Source organism: Schistocerca nitens, chromosome 1 (assembly GCF_023898315.1).
Source record: "Schistocerca nitens isolate TAMUIC-IGC-003100 chromosome 1, iqSchNite1.1, whole genome shotgun sequence".
NCBI lineage: Eukaryota > Metazoa > Arthropoda > Insecta > Orthoptera > Acrididae > Schistocerca > Schistocerca nitens.
The window spans coordinates 195,590,285-195,609,952 of NC_064614.1; the positions used below are offsets into that span (position 1 = coordinate 195,590,285).

The window sequence follows — 19,668 nt, forward strand, 5'->3', positions numbered from 1 at the left end:
GTGCTAGCAATGTAAATGACTATCAGCGAAATGACTGTACATCTCTGGCTACGGTCTGATTTTTAATGACAAAATTATCGCCCTTTGTTTAATAACAGTGACGGCAGTGTTGATGGATTAACTGATGAAATTGGCGACGAATCCAAGACATTTTGACACATACAGTCACAAGAATGTAGCCGGACAACATAATGGAACAAAGAGCTGTATGCTGTTGTCTGTATGCTGTACAGACCACACAGCTACTTTAAAAAAAATGTGCGAACGTAGCTATTAGGAAGATCAAATCGACCCTTCGCACATGTTATTGTACAACACAATAAAGCGATATTTCACAGTTTTTACAGCTATCTCTGTACCAGTTAGAGAAGTTTTCACGTTATCATATTATGTTCTTATGACTTAGTCACGATGCCTTCTTTCATTACCTAGTCAGGCTTGTTTGGAAAGTAAGTACCGTTTTTTTTAAAAAAAATACTCATAAAAACATTTTTCACGCCAACATTTATTTTTACTAGAAGGAGCATTTCTTAAACTAGTTTTCTAGATAGTTGCCGTAATAGTTCAAACATCTGTCACAGCGGGAAGCTAACTTTTGAATGCCACGTTCATAGAAAGATGCCGCCAGTGACGTCAGACACTGCTAGAAACCGTTTTTTGCGTCGTCTTCCTCGTCAAAGCGCCTTCCTCCAAAATTACGCTTCAAGTTAAAGAACAAGTGGTAGTCAGGAGATGGGAGAACGGGGCTGGACGGCCGTTGATCGAACTGGCTTCCAACCGAACTCATGAATAAGGTTTTGAATGACACCAGCAGAATGGAGACGTGCTTTGTCATGAAGCAACACGATGCCTTGACTGAGCATTCCACGCCTTTTGTTTCCAATTGCGTGCCGGAGTTGTCTCAGTGTTTCACATTGTCGTAGCACATTTACGGTCTCACCTATGGGGAAGGATGCAATAAGTAGAAAACGACGCAAAAGCCAATGTTCAGCAGTGGCTGTTCTCAATGGCGGCATCTTTCTATGAAGAGGACAGAGAAAAGTTGGCTTCCCGCTGTGGCAAATGTTCAAAAAATGGTTCCAATGGCTCTGAGCACTATGGGACTTAACATCTGAGGTCATCAGTCCCCCAGAACTTAGAACTACTTAAACCTAACTAACCTAAGGACATCACATTCATCAATTCCCAAGGCAGGATTCGAACCTGCCACCCTAACGATCGCGCGGTTCCAGACTGAAGCGCCTAGAACAGATCGGTCACAGAGGCTGGCTTGTGGCAACTGTATACATAATCGTGGTAACTATGTAGAAAAATAATTTAGAAATGCTCTTTGTTGTAAAAATAAATTTTGGTTTGAAATAAATGTTTTTATGAATTTCTTATATTTCCACCGATGATAACAAAACTTTTGGTCCTTAGACAACAGGTTTCAGTCAGCAGCGACCATCTTCAAATATGCACGGAAACACGGGAAATGAAATAGAACTACTCAACAGATTACGCTTTAGGTCAATAAAATATACCATAATGAAAAATTATTACCTTAATGAATATGGAAACATGAGCTAAAAATATGACGAGATATACCTGTTATACAACATGTCCTAATATAAGAAAGCCATAGAGGTATCGTCACAAAATATACACAAAACCGGTAGCATAGTCGCACATATGTACAAAAAAATGGTTCAAATGGCTCTGAGCACTATGGGACTCAACTTCTGAGGTCATTAGTCCACTAGAACTTAGAACTACTTAAACCTAACTAACCTTAGGACATCACACACATCCATGCCCGAGGCAGGATTCGAACCTGCGACCGTAGCAGTCGCGCGGTTCCGGACTGAGCGCCTAGAACCGCTAGACCACCGCAGCCGGCACATATGTACAAAACGGTAACAGTTCTGGCAGTCATACTGTCACTATCACTACTCTTCATAACTGCTGTGCATATTGCACTGCAGTTTGTTATGAACAGTATCTCTGTCGCTACTGTTCATAAGTGTTGTGCCTACTATACTGCAGAGTAGTGATAGAGACAGTATGACTGTGCTGGAACTGTGGCCTAGCTTACATCGTATTCTACACTCTTGGCCATTAAAACTGCTACACCAAGAAGAAATGCAGATGATAAACGAGTTTTCAATGGATAAATATATTATACTAGAACTGACATGTGATCACATTTTCAGGCAGTTTGGGTGCATAGATCCTGAGAAGTCAGTACCCAGAACAACCACCTGTGGCCGAAATAACGGCCTTGATACGCCTGGGCATTGAGTCAAACAGAATGTGGATGGCGTGTACAGGTACAGCTGCCCATGCAGCTTCAACACCATATGACAGTTCATCAAGAGTAGTGACTGGCGTATTGTGACGAGCCAGTTGCTCGGCCACCATTGATCAGACGTTTTCAATTGGTGAAAGATCTGGAGAATGTGCTGGCCAGGACAGCAGTCGAACATTTTCTGTATCCAGAAAGGCTCGTACAGGACCTGCAACATGCGATCGTGCATTATCCTTCTGAAATGTAGGGTTTCGCAGGGATCGAATGAAGGGTAGAGCCACGGGTCGTAACACATCTGAAATGTAACGTCCACTGTTCAAAGTGCCGTCAAAGCGAACAAGAGGTGACAAGAGACGTGTAACCAATGGCACCCCATACCATCACGCCTGGTGATACGCCAGTATGGCGATGACGAATACACGCTTCCAATGTGCGTTCACCGCGATGTCGCCAAACACGGATGTGACCATCATGATGCTGTAAACAGAACCTGGATTCTTCCGAGAAAAAGACGTTTTGCCATTCGTGCAAGCAGACTCGTCGATGAGTACACCATCGCAGGCGCTCCTGTCTGTGATACAGCGTAAAGGGTAACCGCAGCCATGGCCTCCAAGTTGATAATCCATGCTGCTGCAAACGTCGTCGAACTGCTCGTGCAGATGGTTGTTGTTTTGCGAACGTCCCCGTCTGTTGACTCAGGGATCGAGACGTGGCTGCACGATCCGTTACAGCCATGCGGTTAAGATGCCTGTCATCTCGACTGCTAGTGATACGATGCCGTTGCACGGCGTTCCGTATTACCCTCCTGAACCCCCCGGATTCCACATTTTGCCAACAGTCATTGGATCTCGACCAACGAGAGCAGCAATGTCGCGATACGATAAACCGCAATCGCGATAGGCTACAATCCGACCTTTATCAAAGTCGGAAACGTGATGGTACGCATTTCTCCTCCTTACACGAGGCATCACAACAACGTTTCACCAGGCAACGCCGGTCAACTGCTGTTTGTATATGAGAAATCGTTTGGAAACTTTCCTCATGTCAGCACGTTGTAGGTGTCGCCACCGGCGCCAATCTTGTGTGGATGCTCTGAAAAGCTAATCATTTACATATCACGGCATCTTCTTCCTGTCGGTTAAATTTCGCGTCTGTAGCACGTCATCTTCGTGGTGTAGCAATTTTAATGGCCACTAGTGTAAATATGTGTGACGATGCTGCTCTGATTTTGTGCATATTTTGTGATGATGCCACTGTGACTTATTATGTTATGATATGTTATAAAACAGGTATGCCTCGTCATATTTCAGGTGCAAGTTTTCATGTCTATGAAAGAAATAATTTTTCGTTATGGCGTATTTTATTGTCCTAAGACGTAATCTATTCGCTAGTGTTATTTCATTTCCCTTGTTTCGCAGCAGATTTGAAGATGGTCATTACTGACCGAAACCGTTAGTCTACGAACCAAACGTTTCGTGGTTATTGGCTTAAAAAAAAAAAAAAATCGCACTTCATTTCGAGGATCACTGGTTCAAATGGCTCTGAGCACTATGGGACACAACTGCTGTGGTCATTAGTCCCCTAGAACTTAGAACTACTTAAACCTAACTAACCTAAGGACATCACAAACATCCATGCCCGAGGCAGGATTCGAACCTGCGACCGTAGCAGTCGCACGGTTCCGGACTGCGCGCCTAGAACCGCGAGACCACCGCGGCCGGCCAGGATCACTGTTTTAATTCGCAACTAAGTAGCAAGTTGTGAAAATATTATATTTTTTTCTTAAACACTGCTTACTTTTTGCTTCGTAGAATCGAGGTGGTGATTAATTTTCTCTTTCAAGCACAGAAAATGAATCGCGGTACCAACTTTGCACTCGGCAGAATGTGCAGTCGACGCGACCATTCTGTATTCCCTCTCCTGTTCTGCAGTTGAGGTCTGATAAATTGTGCCTTGTCACGCAGATAGCAAAGGAAACTGCAGTGTCGCCAACTGTGACAAATAGACGTCCCTTCCAGACACGTTATACGTGTACCTTTCCTTTCCAGGCACACTCTGCAGTCTGTACAAGTTGTACGGCGCAGTCCCCGACTGAACGTCGTCCCGGTGCGTGATGCCGGCCCATCCAGGAACAGCGGTCGCGGTAAGTTTCCGTGATGGGCCACAGGTTATCGCGGCTTAATGCGCGGCCGCCGTTAATCCCAGGCGAGCGGGTGAGCGCCGGCCGACCGGCTGTCCCAACAGCGCGCCGTGCGGCGCAGCGCCACGCCCACTGCCCACTGCCCACGGCCCGTCCCACAGAATGGCGCGCCCCGCAATTTCCGGTGGCCGGCGCGCTTTCAGCTCTCCGTAACGGAACTTACCTCGTGTTCAGCGGGTTCCTGCCGCGGCTGCTACCCACTTCCTTCCGTCACTTCCAGGTCGGTCGTATGGAGTTGGAAACCTGAAAAAACAACCGATAATGTTTTGATATCTATTCTCAAATAATAAACTTTGCGTTAGCAGCAGACAGCAAGAATTCATTTGTGAGTAGTATGTTCAGTGACACATTCATCTCTACATCTACATTTATACTCCGCAAGTCACCCAACGGTGTGTGGCGGAGGGCACTTTACGTGCCACTGTCATTCATTACCTCCCTTTCCTGTTCCAGTCGCGTATGGTTCGCGGGAAGAACGACTGCCGGAAAGCCTCCGTGCGCGCTCGAATCTCTCTAATTTTACATTCGTGAACTCCTCGGGAGGTATAAGTAGGGGAAAGCAATATATTCGATACCTTATCCAGAAACGCACCCTCTCGAAACCTGGACAGCAAGCTACACCGCGATGCAGAGCGCCTCTCTTGCAGAGTCTGCCACTTGAGTTTGCTAAACATCTCCGTAACGCTATCACGGCTACCAAATAACCCTGTGACGAAACGCGCCGCTCTTCTTCGGATCTTCTCTATCTCCTCCGTCAACCGGATCTGGTACGGATCCCACACTGATGAGCAATACTCAAGTATAGGTCGAACGAGTGTTTTGTAAGCCACCTCCTTTGTTGATGGACTACATTTTCCAAGGACTCTCCCAATGAATCTGAACCTGGTACCCACCTTACCAACAATTAATTTTATATGATCATGCCACTTCAAATCGTTCCGCACACATGCTCCCAGATATTTTACAGAAGTAACTGCTACCAGTGTTTGTTCCGCTATCATATAATCATACAATAAAGCATCCTTCTTTCTATGTATTCGCAATACATTACATTTGTCTATGTTAAGAGTCAGTTGCCACTCCCTGCACCAAGTGCCTATCCGCTGCAGATCTTCCTGCATTTAGCTGCAATTTTCTAATGCTGCAACTTCTCTGTATACTACAGCATCATCCGCGAAAAGCCGCATGGAACTTCCGACACTATCTACTAGGTCATTAAAAATATTGTGAAAAGCAATGGTCCCATAACACTCCCCTGTGGCACGCCAGCTGTTACTTTAACGACTGTAAACGTCTCTTCATTCAGACCAACATGCTGTGTTCTGTTTGCTAAAAACTCTTCAACCAGTCACACAGCTGGTCTGATATTCCGTAGGCTCTTACTTTGTTTATCAGGCGACAGTGTGGAACTGTATCGAACGCCTTCCGGAAGTCAAGAAAAATGGCATGTTCCTGGGAGCCTGCATCTAATATTTTCTGGGTCTCATGAACAAATAAAGCGAGTTGGGTCTCACACGATCGCTGTTTCCGAAATCCATATTGATTCCTACAGAGTAGATTCTGGGTTATCAGAAATGACATGATACGCGAGCAAAAAACATGTTCTAAAATTCTACAACAGATCGATGTCAAGAGATTAGGCCTATAGTTTTGAGCATCTGCTCGACGACCCTTCTTGAAAACTGGAACTACCTGTGCTCTTTTCCAATCATTTGGAACCTTCCGTTCCTCTAGAGACTTGCGGTACACGGCTGTTAGAAGTGGGGCAAGTTCTTTCGCGTACTCTGTGTAGAATCGAATTGGTATCCCGTCAGGTCCAGTGGACTTTCCTCTGTTGAGTGATTTCAGTCGCTTTTCTATTCCTTGGACACTTATTTCGATGTCAGCCATTTTTTCGTTCGTGAGAGGATTTAGAGAAGGAACTGCAGTGCGGTCTTCCTCTGTGAAACAGCTTTGGAAAAAGGTGTTTAGTATTTCAGCTTTACGCGTGTCATCCTAAGGTGTTTAGTATTTCAGCTTTACGCGTGTCATCCTCTGTTTCAATGCCATTATTTTTTTCTGATTCTGCAATAAAAAATGGGGCTTCCCATTTGAAATTTTAAAGTTGCCTCCCGCCCCACCCCCAGGGGGCTGGGGTGGCGGGCTAATTTTAGCACCAGCAGATATCCCCCTCGAAAATAATCAACTCTGGATTCTACACATTTTTTCGGGTGAAGCTTATTTTTCGAGTTATTCTGATTTGTCAATTTAAAATTTACACCCTTTATACCCACATCAGAGCGCCCTTCTGAACAAGGGCTAGATAGAAAGTAGTGGCAACTTGGTTATAATTCATACCAGACTTCACTGACAGACGTTCATTGCAGTACATATTCTCAGTATAATCGCTCCACATATCTATCCCTTTTCCCCACTGTCTCAGCTATCGCCACTCACTGCACTACTTCCACTGACCTTCTGCTATCAGCTACAGGCAGCAGACATGGTTCAAATGGCTCTGAGCACTAAGGGACTTAACATCTGAGGTCATCAGTCCCCTAGAACGTAGAACTACTTAAACCTAACTAACCTAAGGGCATCACATACATCCATGCCCGAGGCAGGATTCGAACCTGCGAGTGTAGCGGTCACGCGGTTCCCGACTGAAGCGCCTAGAACCGCACGGCCACACCGGCGGGCCCGCAGCAGACATGCCATGTGATGTACATCCTTCACGTTACATTAGTGTTGCCACTATTTTTTATCCAACCCATGCAAACCACACCCCGCGACATATTCTTTTCTGTATATGAAGGCTAATCTCGGGAACTAATTAAAGGATTTTGATATGATTTTAAATAATAGGTAGAATGATTCACGAGGAACGTTTGCTAGCGTATACCACTACATATTATAAACAAGTTGTCCATCCTCAGTTACTTAGTACTACTCTTGTGAAGCTCGTACGAGTAGCTAGTTAGTATTAAAATGTTGTTAGAGCTCTGCGAATGCGCTACGAAATTTACTAAACGTCACATGTGCTCTTGATGGACTTGTGCAACCAAAACTAACACGATACGACGCGTTTTGACAGCATGGTGCCATCTACAGGTGCAAGTATTTATTACATCTTATGCAACACAGAAGACACATCTTTCAGCCTCGAAATTTTAGATGCATGTTTCTTAAGTTATGTTATGTGGCACAGTATTGTCACCGGCGTTGAGAGAGAACGCCAGTATGATTGATTTGTTCGACTAAAAAAAATAATAAAATAAATAAAAAAAGTCAACTTCTTTTTCTACGTACAGGAACGGTAGCTATACTATAGTCCGCAGTACGTTCAAAATGTAGGAATTCCCTCTGTCACTGATTCCATCATAAAAGGCATGTGCGCAATAATTAGCCAGACTCCTTTATTCATTCGCAGGTTGAAGGAAGACAAATGCATAACAACATCTACAGAACCACAACCGTTAAAACCGCTGAGAAGTTAACTTGAGTTCGCTCGTCTACAGTGGCTGATGGAGTTCCAGTGGAAGTATAGATGTACAACAGCTGCGTTCACAAAAACCTACAGTTCGGCTAGTTTCGACAACACTACCACTGAACAACTGAGAGAAAGGACGAATTTTCCTCAGACTGCAATTCAATGATCCTCAGTTTTATTTTAACATGGTGTATTTCTATGCTTCTAGGCTCACGTGTCTGATACATATACATCAAGTAGACGTGTATTGTGTTTATCTTGGGGCCTTAACCTTCTGTCACCAATTGTTCTGCAGTAACATACAAAGCTGAACCATACTACACTCTGCAGCCGGCCGCTGAAGCTTTCGCTTCGTGAGTGGTGTTGTGGGTCTCTGGTTTGACGCTGCACATTACTTATGGACAATTTTCGACAGCAAAACAAGGTCTAAGATGAACGTACGACTATTATATTTGGTGTACATGCATCAGGTACATCGGAAGATGAACGTAGAAGCCTCGAAATGATATTAACATAAAACGGAAGGCCATTTAATTGTAGTCTTAGGCAAAAATTCTAGCTCTCAGTTTATCGTACGACTGCATTCGCTCGATTTCGTCGGCGAGCGCTAATTTAAATATACCACCGAACACTTTTGAAAACAAGAATTTTTCTTTTTTTGGATCAACCTGAAAATAAGAATATTATCGAAGCAAGCTCTTTTCCGTCGGTCTTCTCGATAGTTTGATGCGACTCGCCACAACAATCGCAAATATACAGTATAAACCCATACTGCAGTGTCTTGGCTGCGTAAGTACTTGGAAACTCTGGAGCATCACTTATTCGCTAGGAAGTCTGACGCGTCACTGTCTGTTAGATGTTTCCGTATGAACTGATTTTATTTACTAGGTATCAGTGCGGAACTTTGCCTAAGGTTTTATTACATATTTGTTGTTATGTCGAGCAAACGATGTGGTGCATTGGGACTGTATATTTCATTAACGAGACGCGATCACTGGTGCCATCTATCAAAGTATCAACTGATTACTAAAGCTGGGGTAATGGCAACAGGTATTCAGATGCCTAATGTGAGGGGAATCGTTGTCTAATACCAATAAACTGCACCAATCTTCCCAGGTAAATGAGTGCTGATGAAGCATACACTTCGCCTCCGATAGCGATCTCTAATCCCCCCCCCCCCCTGTGTACGTCAGGGCAGACCTTGCCGTGTGCTGAGATTGGCAGCTGCCTTGGCCCGTACGCCGCCAATTTCGTCCACGGGTAATTGCCCCGAAATGAGATGGCGTAATGAATTTTGATGCGCCTGTTTATATCGGTCGCATATTTTTCCTGGTAATTGGGTCATTTGGTTGAAGGAAGTACTGCGCAGCAAGGCATCGCCTGCTCCCTGGCACACGACCAATCACTATGAGGGCTGTTGTCTGTTGTCACGATTTTATTACATGTTAATCAGGTGCCTGCCCTTGAGATAGGCTAGCTGTCTTCACAGTACTAAAATTTCTGTGCGAGTTTGTCAATGACAAAGTAACGACATAATCTCGGCCACTGTTCCAGAATCACCATGATGCACACTTCATAACTATCAGCAATCACTGAGCACATTTTGGTAAATTTACGAGAATTATTCAGGTGGGTGAATGGCAGAACGTCAATTTTATAAGACCCTGAACTTGAACAACACACATGCGCCAGTAAAGCACACATTTTTTTTTTACCCGTCTACACATACGTGAACTTGCCGCCTAGAATTCTAATGAAGGTCGTAGAACACACAACGATAATGCATATGTCCTACAACAAAAAACACCGGTATATCATAAACGTTGACGTTATGTCTGTAAAGGGTTACAACGGTATTCACCTATATTCCAAACTGTTCATTGTTGACAAGGGAAATGGCATCTGGAAACAGAGAATTTCTAAAATGAAACGTTATATGTAAAACTAATGTAATATTTTCAACCGAAACCCGTTATGAGAAGATCGTCAATTATTCTTGGTTTCTCCGTCTTAAGGTTGCTGCAATTAATTAAAGAGAATTTTACACCAGACCTGCTTCGCTTTTATTTACAAAGCATAGTATGTGGTCAGTCTGGCATATGGTTACATACGTTTGTACATTTTTGCTTGTCATAGGTTAAAAACATTATTTCTTTGTAAAGTTGGTGTGTAGCAAACATTTGCGCTCGAAACTCTTCGGCTGGTCCGTGTTTGCGTAAAAAACAGCAACAAAAAGGTGTTATGTATCAAGGCGAACCTACAATCGCGTGTTGTTGCTGGCGTGTAATTTGCTTACGGTATTTATGCCTGTTTGTCACATATTGTGCAAAACACTGCCTTTTTCTTCGTTTTTCGCGGATGCTAAGGTCGAAAGAAACTTCGTTGTACATTTACACTTGGCAGTTTTTTGCACTTTTTGGAAGTAGTTCTTCTTACGCTACATTGGCGTTATTTGCACTTCACCTCACTTTAGAAATAGACCTGCAGTTACATGTATTATGCATTCAGCACAGTATTTCAGTGTTTGTGTTTGTTCATTTGTTTTTCATGTAGTTGGTGATGTTGCCTTTAGTCTGGAAACTAGTACCATGTTGTACCTTGGAACAGTTTTTTTTTACATTTGTGAAAACCTTACGTTTCTGGATTAATTTTTGTAATTTAAGAAATAGACGGCAGCGCGTCTCAAGTGAATGCTATCACTTCAAAACGGAATAAGAAAATACATTCCACTTCTATTACAGGGCTGGCTAGAAGCGGAAGTGTTCTAATGTATAATACTCCCCTCTATAGTTTGTAGAAGGGTACCTAATCACGCATTTTTAATCTTTTCGGAGTTTCATCAACAGGGCGCGTACATTCCATGGCAAAGTGCGCATTTCTTTCTGAGAGGCGGAAAAAATATCTAGTAGTGGAATCTTGCGGGATTGGAGATATAATTTCCCATTACATAAGTAGGTCGCACATCGTTAGAGTTCTTCCACGTGGCGTAATAACCATATAACTGCCGTGCCGCTGATCTTTACGATCCATTAAACGGCATACGTAATTACTGAAGATCACGCGACCCATTCGTCTAGCGTTGCCTGGTATGTGCGTATATTTCAACACGCCATGTGGTATCACCGCTATACACTATCTCGCTCGTCTCAAGGACTTCTGTTCGAAAGATCTCTTTTCGAAACCTCCTTCGGGTAGTCTCGAAGACAGTTGCTATTCATCGTGTGAGTATACTGTACAGAGTATAGCGCAGTACTTGCTTCCACTGCTTGTCCAATTCTACTCTTGGATGGGGTGAAGGAAAAAGAACTGTATACCTGACTCTTATTTTATTTTCATAGCTCTAAGCGCATTATACTATGGGAACAGTAGAACTGTTGCGCCACTTACTTCAAACAGAGTCGAATTCGTTACTTTCAACGTTTCCCATTAAAGCGCCGTCAGCATCTTTTGTCACGATTTGATTTGACGCACGAGAATTAAAAATATACCGTACCTCCAGGTCTAGCTCCTACTCCTCCCCCTTACAAGCTATCGTATGGGCACCCTTGAATGTAACATATTGTAAGTATAATAATTTTTATTGTGATGTAGCCTCATAATGCCAAAAGAGACGAATTCAATGGTTGATCGTAGAATGGACTTGAAATGGTGGCGTTACTTTTCCTGGCCTCTGATTGGCCAGAATTATAGACAGAGATTCCACTGACACTTGACAAAGAGTTGGGAGGCGTCTACCGCCGAGAGCGTTCGTCAGTGAGAAGTCACTCGTATCTTAAGTTTGTAGTATGAGCCGTAGCATGTTCACTGCTCACAGTATCTATCAATGAAAAAGTGCTAGTAAACATTAATTGCTTTACTATTAACAACTTAGGTGATGGTCGTAGCCGAGAACGCCCGTGTATCGTCGCGTGAGTAGAAGTGCGTTTAATGCTCAGAGTAGTTAATTTTAATACTTCCTGATTCAACATTATGCCCATTTCGCTAAGTTCGCAGCTTGCATTCCGATTACAGCGTAAAACGAGGCGTTTATTTATGCCCAGAGACAACACTGTGCAGTCATTTAGATGGGTGTAGCAGGTGGTAAGGGTGATAGTATAGTTCAAATGGCTCTGATCACTATGGGACTTAACATCTGAGGTCATCAGTCCCCTAGAACTTAGAACTACTTAAACCTAACTAACCTAAGGACATCACACACATCCATGCCCGAGGCTGGATTCGAACCTGCGACCGTAGCGGTCGCGCGGTTCCAGACTGAAGCGCCTAGAACCACTCGGCCACACTGGCCGGCGATAGTATAGTGAAAAGTTTTGCGGCAATTAGTACATTCGTGGAATACCCCCATGGCGGCCGTTACAGAAAAATTCGTACGCATTACTAGAAAGTAGTCTTGCATATACCTGTAACAGTTTCACAGAGTCACATCATAAACGAAACTACGGCCGTATGTTGTCTCCTGCTAGAGGGACTCAGCTTCATAAGACGCAAAGTGGACAACTAGAAATCAGGCGATGTGTGTCAACGTTGTACATGTCCAGCAGCAGCTCTCACTTGAACTGTCAAGCTGTTAAAACCAACCACACTTTCATTTCAGCATTTAGCTAGAGATGTTGCAAGTTCCTCCGCAGTAGTTAGAAGGAGAGGTAACACAAGTACGCACGAGCGCGCGCACACACACACACACACACACACACACACACACACACACACACACACACACACAATGGATAAGACTCTATGTATTGCCTTCTAAACATCATCTGAATTTTTTGTACAGCCGGCCGAAGTGGCCGTGCGGTTAAAGGCGCTGCAGTCTGGAACCGCAAGACCGCTACGGTCGCAGGTTCGAATCCTGCCTCGGGCATGGATGTTTGTGATGTCCTTAGGTTAGTTAGGTTTAACTAGTTCTAAGTTCTAGGGGACTAATGACCTCAGCAGTTGAGTCCCATAGTGCTCAGAGCCATTTGAACCATTTTTTTGTACAGGAGGCGTTCAACGAGTAACGCTACATGGGTTTTCTTAAAATAGGTTGGTTTTATTCAGGATTCCAATACATCATTTTTTCACCATTCTTTTGGCTACAAAACCTTATTTTTCAACATAATCTCCTTACTCCACCTTACTGGGAGGACCCGTATGCTCACATGGTACCACTCTGCTGGTCGACGTCGGAGCTAACGTCTTTCTGCATCAATAACCTCCCTATCATACACGTACTGCTTCACGCGGCTTGTATCCTTGACTGGACCAAAGCAGAAGTCGAAAAGCGCGAGGTTCGGACTGAGGAGGAACAGTTCAATGAAGTTCTCTGAGCTCCTCTTGGGTGTGCGGACTAATGTGAGGCGTTGCGTTGTCATGGAGAAGGAGAAGTTCGTTTGCATTTCTGGCAGCAAACACCCTCATGTCGTTTCTTCAATTTCCTGAGGGTAGCACGAACACTTCTGAGTTGCTCGTTGCACTATGAGGGAGGACTTCAAACAGAATAACCCTTTCAAAGTCCAGCGAGGTGTCTGACTGTGATGCATCGATCACCTCGAATGAGAGTGTCCGCACGTTCCAACACGGCTGGAGTCACAGCTGTGTGTGGCCGGCCGGCACGCGGGAGATCTGACAGGTTTGCGCGACCTTGTTTGCGATGGTGACACACGCCTCACCCAACGACTCGCCGTGCTTTTGTTCAATGCCAGGCGTCAGTAGACATTCTGCAAGCGCCAATGAATATACCTGTGACACTCCGGTTTTCCGCGAAAAGAAACGCAGTGACAGCTCTCTGCTCGGATCACACCTCTGTTACAGACGCCATGAAAACCGTAGGGGCCAAAGCAGGAGTATTCCACCATGTCCCACAACAAATTCCTCGTTTTTTCAACCGAAACTGGCCTAGGAAAAAATGTGTTGCATTACTTCTTGAACACCACTCGTATGTATATATGTTCTCTAGAAAATAAACGCTGATGTTTTTTCTAACTATTTAACTTTCCAGAATATTGCCATTCAAAATTTGACAAGACCACCAGCTATGAATTAATGAACTTTAACACTACTAGTTTCTTAATTCTGATACTATAATCCGATTCCATATTAGGTCTGGTATATGAGGAGCGACAATAAAGTAATGAGACTGGTTTTCTTTGCAAGATGTGGCAACCCTGCAGGCTTGCGTGGGCGCAATATCTTTGACCTCGGTCTATAAGCTGCTTCTAGTCCAAGCGGCACATCGATGCAATTGCTCAGTCGTGAGTTGTTCTGTAATAAGTTAACATGTGTTTGTGTCTCCCTTCACGGAATTGGAACCACATAATATTGCGCAACGGTATGCCATTTCTTTTTGCGTTAAAGTGGGTGAAAACGCGATGACAATTTACGGTATGCTTCAGAAGGCTTTTGCAGTGGGGATTATGTCAAGAGCTCCAGTTTTTCGCTAGCATAAAATGTTTAGTGAAGGCAGAACGAATGCTGAAGATGAAGACCGCAGTGGGCGACCATCACCCTCACAGACAGATTCCAACTTGGCCAGGGTACGTGAACTCGTACGATCTCATCGAAGATTATCCGTGAAAATGGTTGCAGAAGAACCATTCGAGAAACGGTTCGTCTAATAATAATTGAAGATCTTGGTATGAGAAAGATTTGTGGAAAAATGGTCCCCAGAAATCTCACAGCACAACAGAAAAACACGGAAAAATGTGGCAGCCGATCTGTTACAGTAAACGGAAATCAATCCAGTATTGTTGAGCCGTGTTATCACTGGTGATAAGCCGGCCGAAGTGGCCGAGCGGCTCTAGGCGCTACAGTCTGGAACCGCGCGACCTCTACAGTCGCAGGTTCGAATCCTGCCTCGGGCATGGATGTGTGTGATGTCCTTAGGTTAGTTAGGTTTGAGTTGTTCTAAGTTCTATGGGACTGATGCCCTCAAAAGTTAAGTCCCATAGTGCTCAGAGCCATTTGAACTGGTGATGAAAGTTGATTTTTTCAGTACGATCCAGAGACAAAACCCAGACCAAAACAGCTCGCAGTCAAAAGTGAAATGCATGCTTGTGTGCTTCTTTATTTCCAAGGGAATTGTTCATAAAGAGTGGGTGCCTCCTGGACAGACAGTTAACCAATATTACTACAAAGAAATTTTAGAAAGACTTCATAAAAGAGTTCTTCGTGTTCATGCCAACATTGCTGATAATTGGATTCTGCATCACGATAATGCGCCATCCCATACTGCTCTGCAATTTTTAATCTCAAAACAAATTTCATTACTACCAAAGCCACCTTATTCACCAGATATCGCTCCGAGCGACTTTTTTTTTTATTTCCAAGAGTCAAAACGGCGGTCAAGGGACACCATTTCAAACAACACAAGATGTCCAAAAAGCTGTGACGAGGGTCTTGGAGGATGTTACAGAAGATGAGTTCCAGAAATGCTACCATCAATAGCAGAAGCGCTGGAAAAAATGTGTGCAATCAGAAGGGAACTATTTTGAAGGAGAGAACACTAAACTTGAGTGAAACGGTAAGCAACTTTTTTTTCACATCAGTCTTATTAGTTTACTGTCGCAGCTCGTATCACAGGCTCATTTGTACCTATTACACGTGTTCCAGGGGAACAGTTTCCCTTTGTCCTTTAGACCCGTATGATTCACGTGTTTTTTACATACAAATATAAATGCGAGTGACATGATTACGAATGCCACTTGTGCTTGTAGTGGTTAATAATAATAAAAAAAAAAAGAAAATGAGAAGAAAAGAAAAAAAGGCTGAAAATGTGGTAAGAAATGGTGAATAAAAAGGGGGTTTTAAAATCGTAAATGACCGTGAAAAAGGGGAAAAATGAAAAACAAATCGGACTTCGTATTACAGAAAAGCTATCGGACTTCGTGACTCGGAAAAGCTATTGTTGGGGTTGTCCTTGTGGCGTTTTTGAGCAAAAGTTAAACCAATTTCCACTACAAAAATTATTGAAAAAGAACAGAGAATAACAAAATGTAACGGACAGGGGGAAATGGCGTAGCTTAGAATAATTCTTTACCATGTTAACATGTCTTCTTGTTTCATGCGGCGTCCAGGTCTTCAAAAATCTCCTACTTCATTTCTGCGTGAAAAGTCTGCTCCGAAATCTTGCAATAAGTTCCATTGTCCAGGAATTTCTAATGTACACAAAAACGTCTTGATATTAAATGTAATTTATTTTACGTTGCTTCCCTCCTCCAAATTTCATAACAACTTCCTCAATATGTCTACACATTAAAATCAGATCAAGACTAGCTATTAAGTTTTTTACGTCAGCATCAGATCACGTCTGCATTAAGCTTCCGCTCTCGAGAGACAATTAAGAAACGAATAGAAAACAAAAAAAGAGTTACAATTTTAGTATTTTCTCTGCCGTCGAGCGCTCATACCGCTGCGACGGGATATTTTTTATCTGAGGGAACGAGTGTAGCGCGGCGAAATTCAAAGTCCCGCTACATGCTGCTCTTAAAACTTCATGTTAGAAGTAGTGCGATAGTCTAGAAAGAAGGACGCAAGAAAGTTCCCCCACGCGAGCTCCGCGACCTACAGAACACGGTTGTGGACGTATAAAAGCGCTGCCGCGCAGCGCCGTATAATTAATCACCCACTCACTGCTGGCGTGCTTTCGGTCAAGGTCACGACATTGCGTGCGCCTGCCGAGGGCGACTGTCGGGCACTGGTGTAAAACGGTGCCGCCGACACACAGCGTCCATACCACATTGTTTACCCTGGACGAGATCGACAGCCTGTAAACGAGTTTCCGAAAAATCATTTACTTCAAAAATAGATGCCGAATTGAACAACAAATATTTCATAACAAGCCTGGGTTGATAGGTGGAGCTTCACTGTCGACTCACGCGAAGATGTTCAGAACCAGTTTCTCCCAATTATTGTAGCGTTGTGACATGAGTAGACGACTTTTTGAATGGTGCACATCGAAATAACATATCCGTCTACGGGTTTGACGTGAATTGAAGGTCATATAAAAGTAAAGCAGCCATCAGTCTTAAGAGTTGTTTGAGTACGACCTTGATTTTCTTAGTGTGAGCTGGACGACTAATTATAGAGGTTTAATCTGTAGAGACTTTAGAAACCTTGTCAGTTAGGCCTAAGCACAACTCGCACAAATTATGAGACGCGCTACAATGACCGTAACAGATCACTAAAGTCCGTACGAAAATTTAACAAAACTACTCAGGAAATATAAACAGGAAAGGTGACGTTGTTCTCGTGGAACGCCTGCATCGTATTTTACTTATTTTTATTTTTTCTTAATTTTCGTGAGATCAGATGAGAAATGCCGACCGTCATGTAGCGAATCACTACTTAAACTCACTTGCGCTAGTCCCCGGTCCGCAGCTCGTGGTCGTGCGGTAGCGTTCTCGCTTCCCACGCCCGGGTTCCCGGGTTCCATTCCCGGCGGGGTCAGGGATTTTCTCTGCCTCGCGATGACTGGGTGTTGTGTGGTGTCCTTAGGCTAGTTAGGTTTAAGTAGTTCTAAGTTCTAGGGGACTGATGACCATAGATGTTAAGTCCCATAGTGCTCAGAGCCATTTGAACCTAGTCCCGGATTGAAAGCGTTTTCCGACAGCAGACGCTTTGGAGAAAATGAGGAACAGGTTGCCACGCTCAAAACCAATAAGAGAGTTCGATATGCCGAAGACGGTGAGTGGTAGGTTGTACTTCCAGTGGTATTTTTTCTGTCGCAATTTTAAGAGATGTATGTGGGAGGAAGTAGTACCTTGGATGACTCTTGAGGAACGAACTGTCTTGGAATTTTAAAGAGTACTTCCATGACCCACACAACATCTTGCATCGTCCCCCGCTGGAATTTAATGAACATCTTCCCACATTTACTTAACGAAACCGTGTCTAAACACATCGCTCGTCTTTGAGTCTTTTTTTTTCTGTCATCTCCATTAATCCGACCTAGTAATGCTCCCAAACCGATAAGAATCGATCAAAAGAAATTTGTTGGCGAATTAGATTTCTGTGGGAGTCTTCCAATGTCTTTCAATTTGGCGTCTGCTTTCCCAAATGGTCTTCTAATTTAGCACACTCCTAGATATTTTTGGTTGCTAATCCAACTATTTCCAGTGATACACCGTCAATCCTTTATGAGTCTTTTCGCCTATTTACAACCAATGTGGTTTTAAGGTAAGGATCAATTCCAGCACCAAACCGATCCTCTTATGTCTTCGTGGATTTCACTTGTTTTCTGGCGTTCTAATATTTCTAAATACAATAGCATCATCCGTGAGCGGTCTCAGGCGAACTTTCGAAGTAAGCCACCGAATCATTCCAGCTAACATACATAGGAGACTGACCAATACTATCATCACACGCTGCTCGGAATATAACCACCTACATCTTTTCATTTTCTCCCTTTTATCTCATTTCTTTTCTCTGAGAGATTTCCGTCCTTCGTGGAAATAACGTCTGCATATCTTCTAGACTTCATTTTCTGTTTGCTGTTTTTAATGTCACACGACGGATGTAAATTTAAAAGAGATGTGAATATTTGATTCTTTAGCACCTGTCAATCATTCTAGCTAAAGTACGAGAGAACCAAGCGAGGATACAAGGGGGGATGAGGGAGGGGTGCCGTGCTCCTCTTCCGAAACAATAGTTATTCAAAACACTCATATTTTTACATATACCAATCTCCAATTTTTCATCCAGCTTTCGGACATTGATAAAGTTGAAACAAAACTGTGGATTTCGGAAATGAAAAGGAATTCTACAAGATTACAAGCAGGATGATTTGTTAAGACGTGACAAGAAGGAGGGGGGGGGGGGGGGACACGCCAGTAACAGAAACTAACGCGGTCTGAAATTCCCTAATATAGGCTAAAACGACTGAAAGGAACAGCGTTTCACTTTATCTACACGCTCTCATAACACTAGTTTGGACATATGTGTTCACATTCGTAGTGCGGTGTAAAATGCTTGTTAAAGTTGTGAGACTTTGTTGCTGCTACAGTTCTTAAAACGATTCCATGACACATACTTTTTTTTCGGATGAATGCTTTTCAAATTATGTATTCGTTTCTACTGCAATACTCAGTCCTTACATAGCATACATGCTACATCCAAAATGTATTTTTTGTTCTAACTAACAGAATGAACTAAACTCGTTGTGTCTGATTATAGTGTATACTTTCATCACGTACTTGTTTTTGTTTCTGCATGTTCTCAGTAGGTGGCATCATCTGCTTGAAGAAAGCTGTTTATCGCATTGTCAGTATGTCTTCGAGAAATAAAGGTGATTTCTGTTCGATTTGAGTCGTTTTGAACTAGATTCTGTTTAGAACATGCTGCGATAGCTAACTGTCGAATATGTGATTCTTAATTTCATCACGACAATATAGCGATGTAATTTTATCGGTGTAGCACTAGGACAGCTGTTTCTAAACTATATAAATGATTAAGGAGACAATCTGAGGAGACGTCTTTGATAATTTGTAGATGAAGCTGTCATTTACCGTCTAAAGAGACTGGGTGTACTACGCTTGCCCGTCCTTCCAAGAATATTGCTGTGCAATATGTGATCCTTGCCGAACAGGACTGACGGAGGACATGGAAAAAGTTCAAAGAAGGGCAGCTCGTTATGAATTATCGCGAAATAGGGCAGAGAGTGCCACGGACATAACATGCGAAATGGGAGGCAGTCATTAAAACAAAGGCATATTTCGTTGCGGCGAGATCTTG

General features: G+C 43.3%; 1 protein-coding gene across 3 annotated transcripts in view; it reads right to left on the reverse strand.

The window, feature by feature from the left end:
• Positions 1-19,668, reverse strand: part of LOC126245396 (titin-like) — a 518,589-nt gene that overhangs the window by 270,673 nt on the left and 228,248 nt on the right. For all 3 annotated transcript variants that reach the window (XM_049948312.1, XM_049948311.1, XM_049948310.1), the window contains exon 2: positions 4,651-4,730. The gene's annotated coding sequence lies outside the window, so the exon portion shown is untranslated. The remainder of the gene's footprint in view (positions 1-4,650; positions 4,731-19,668) is intronic.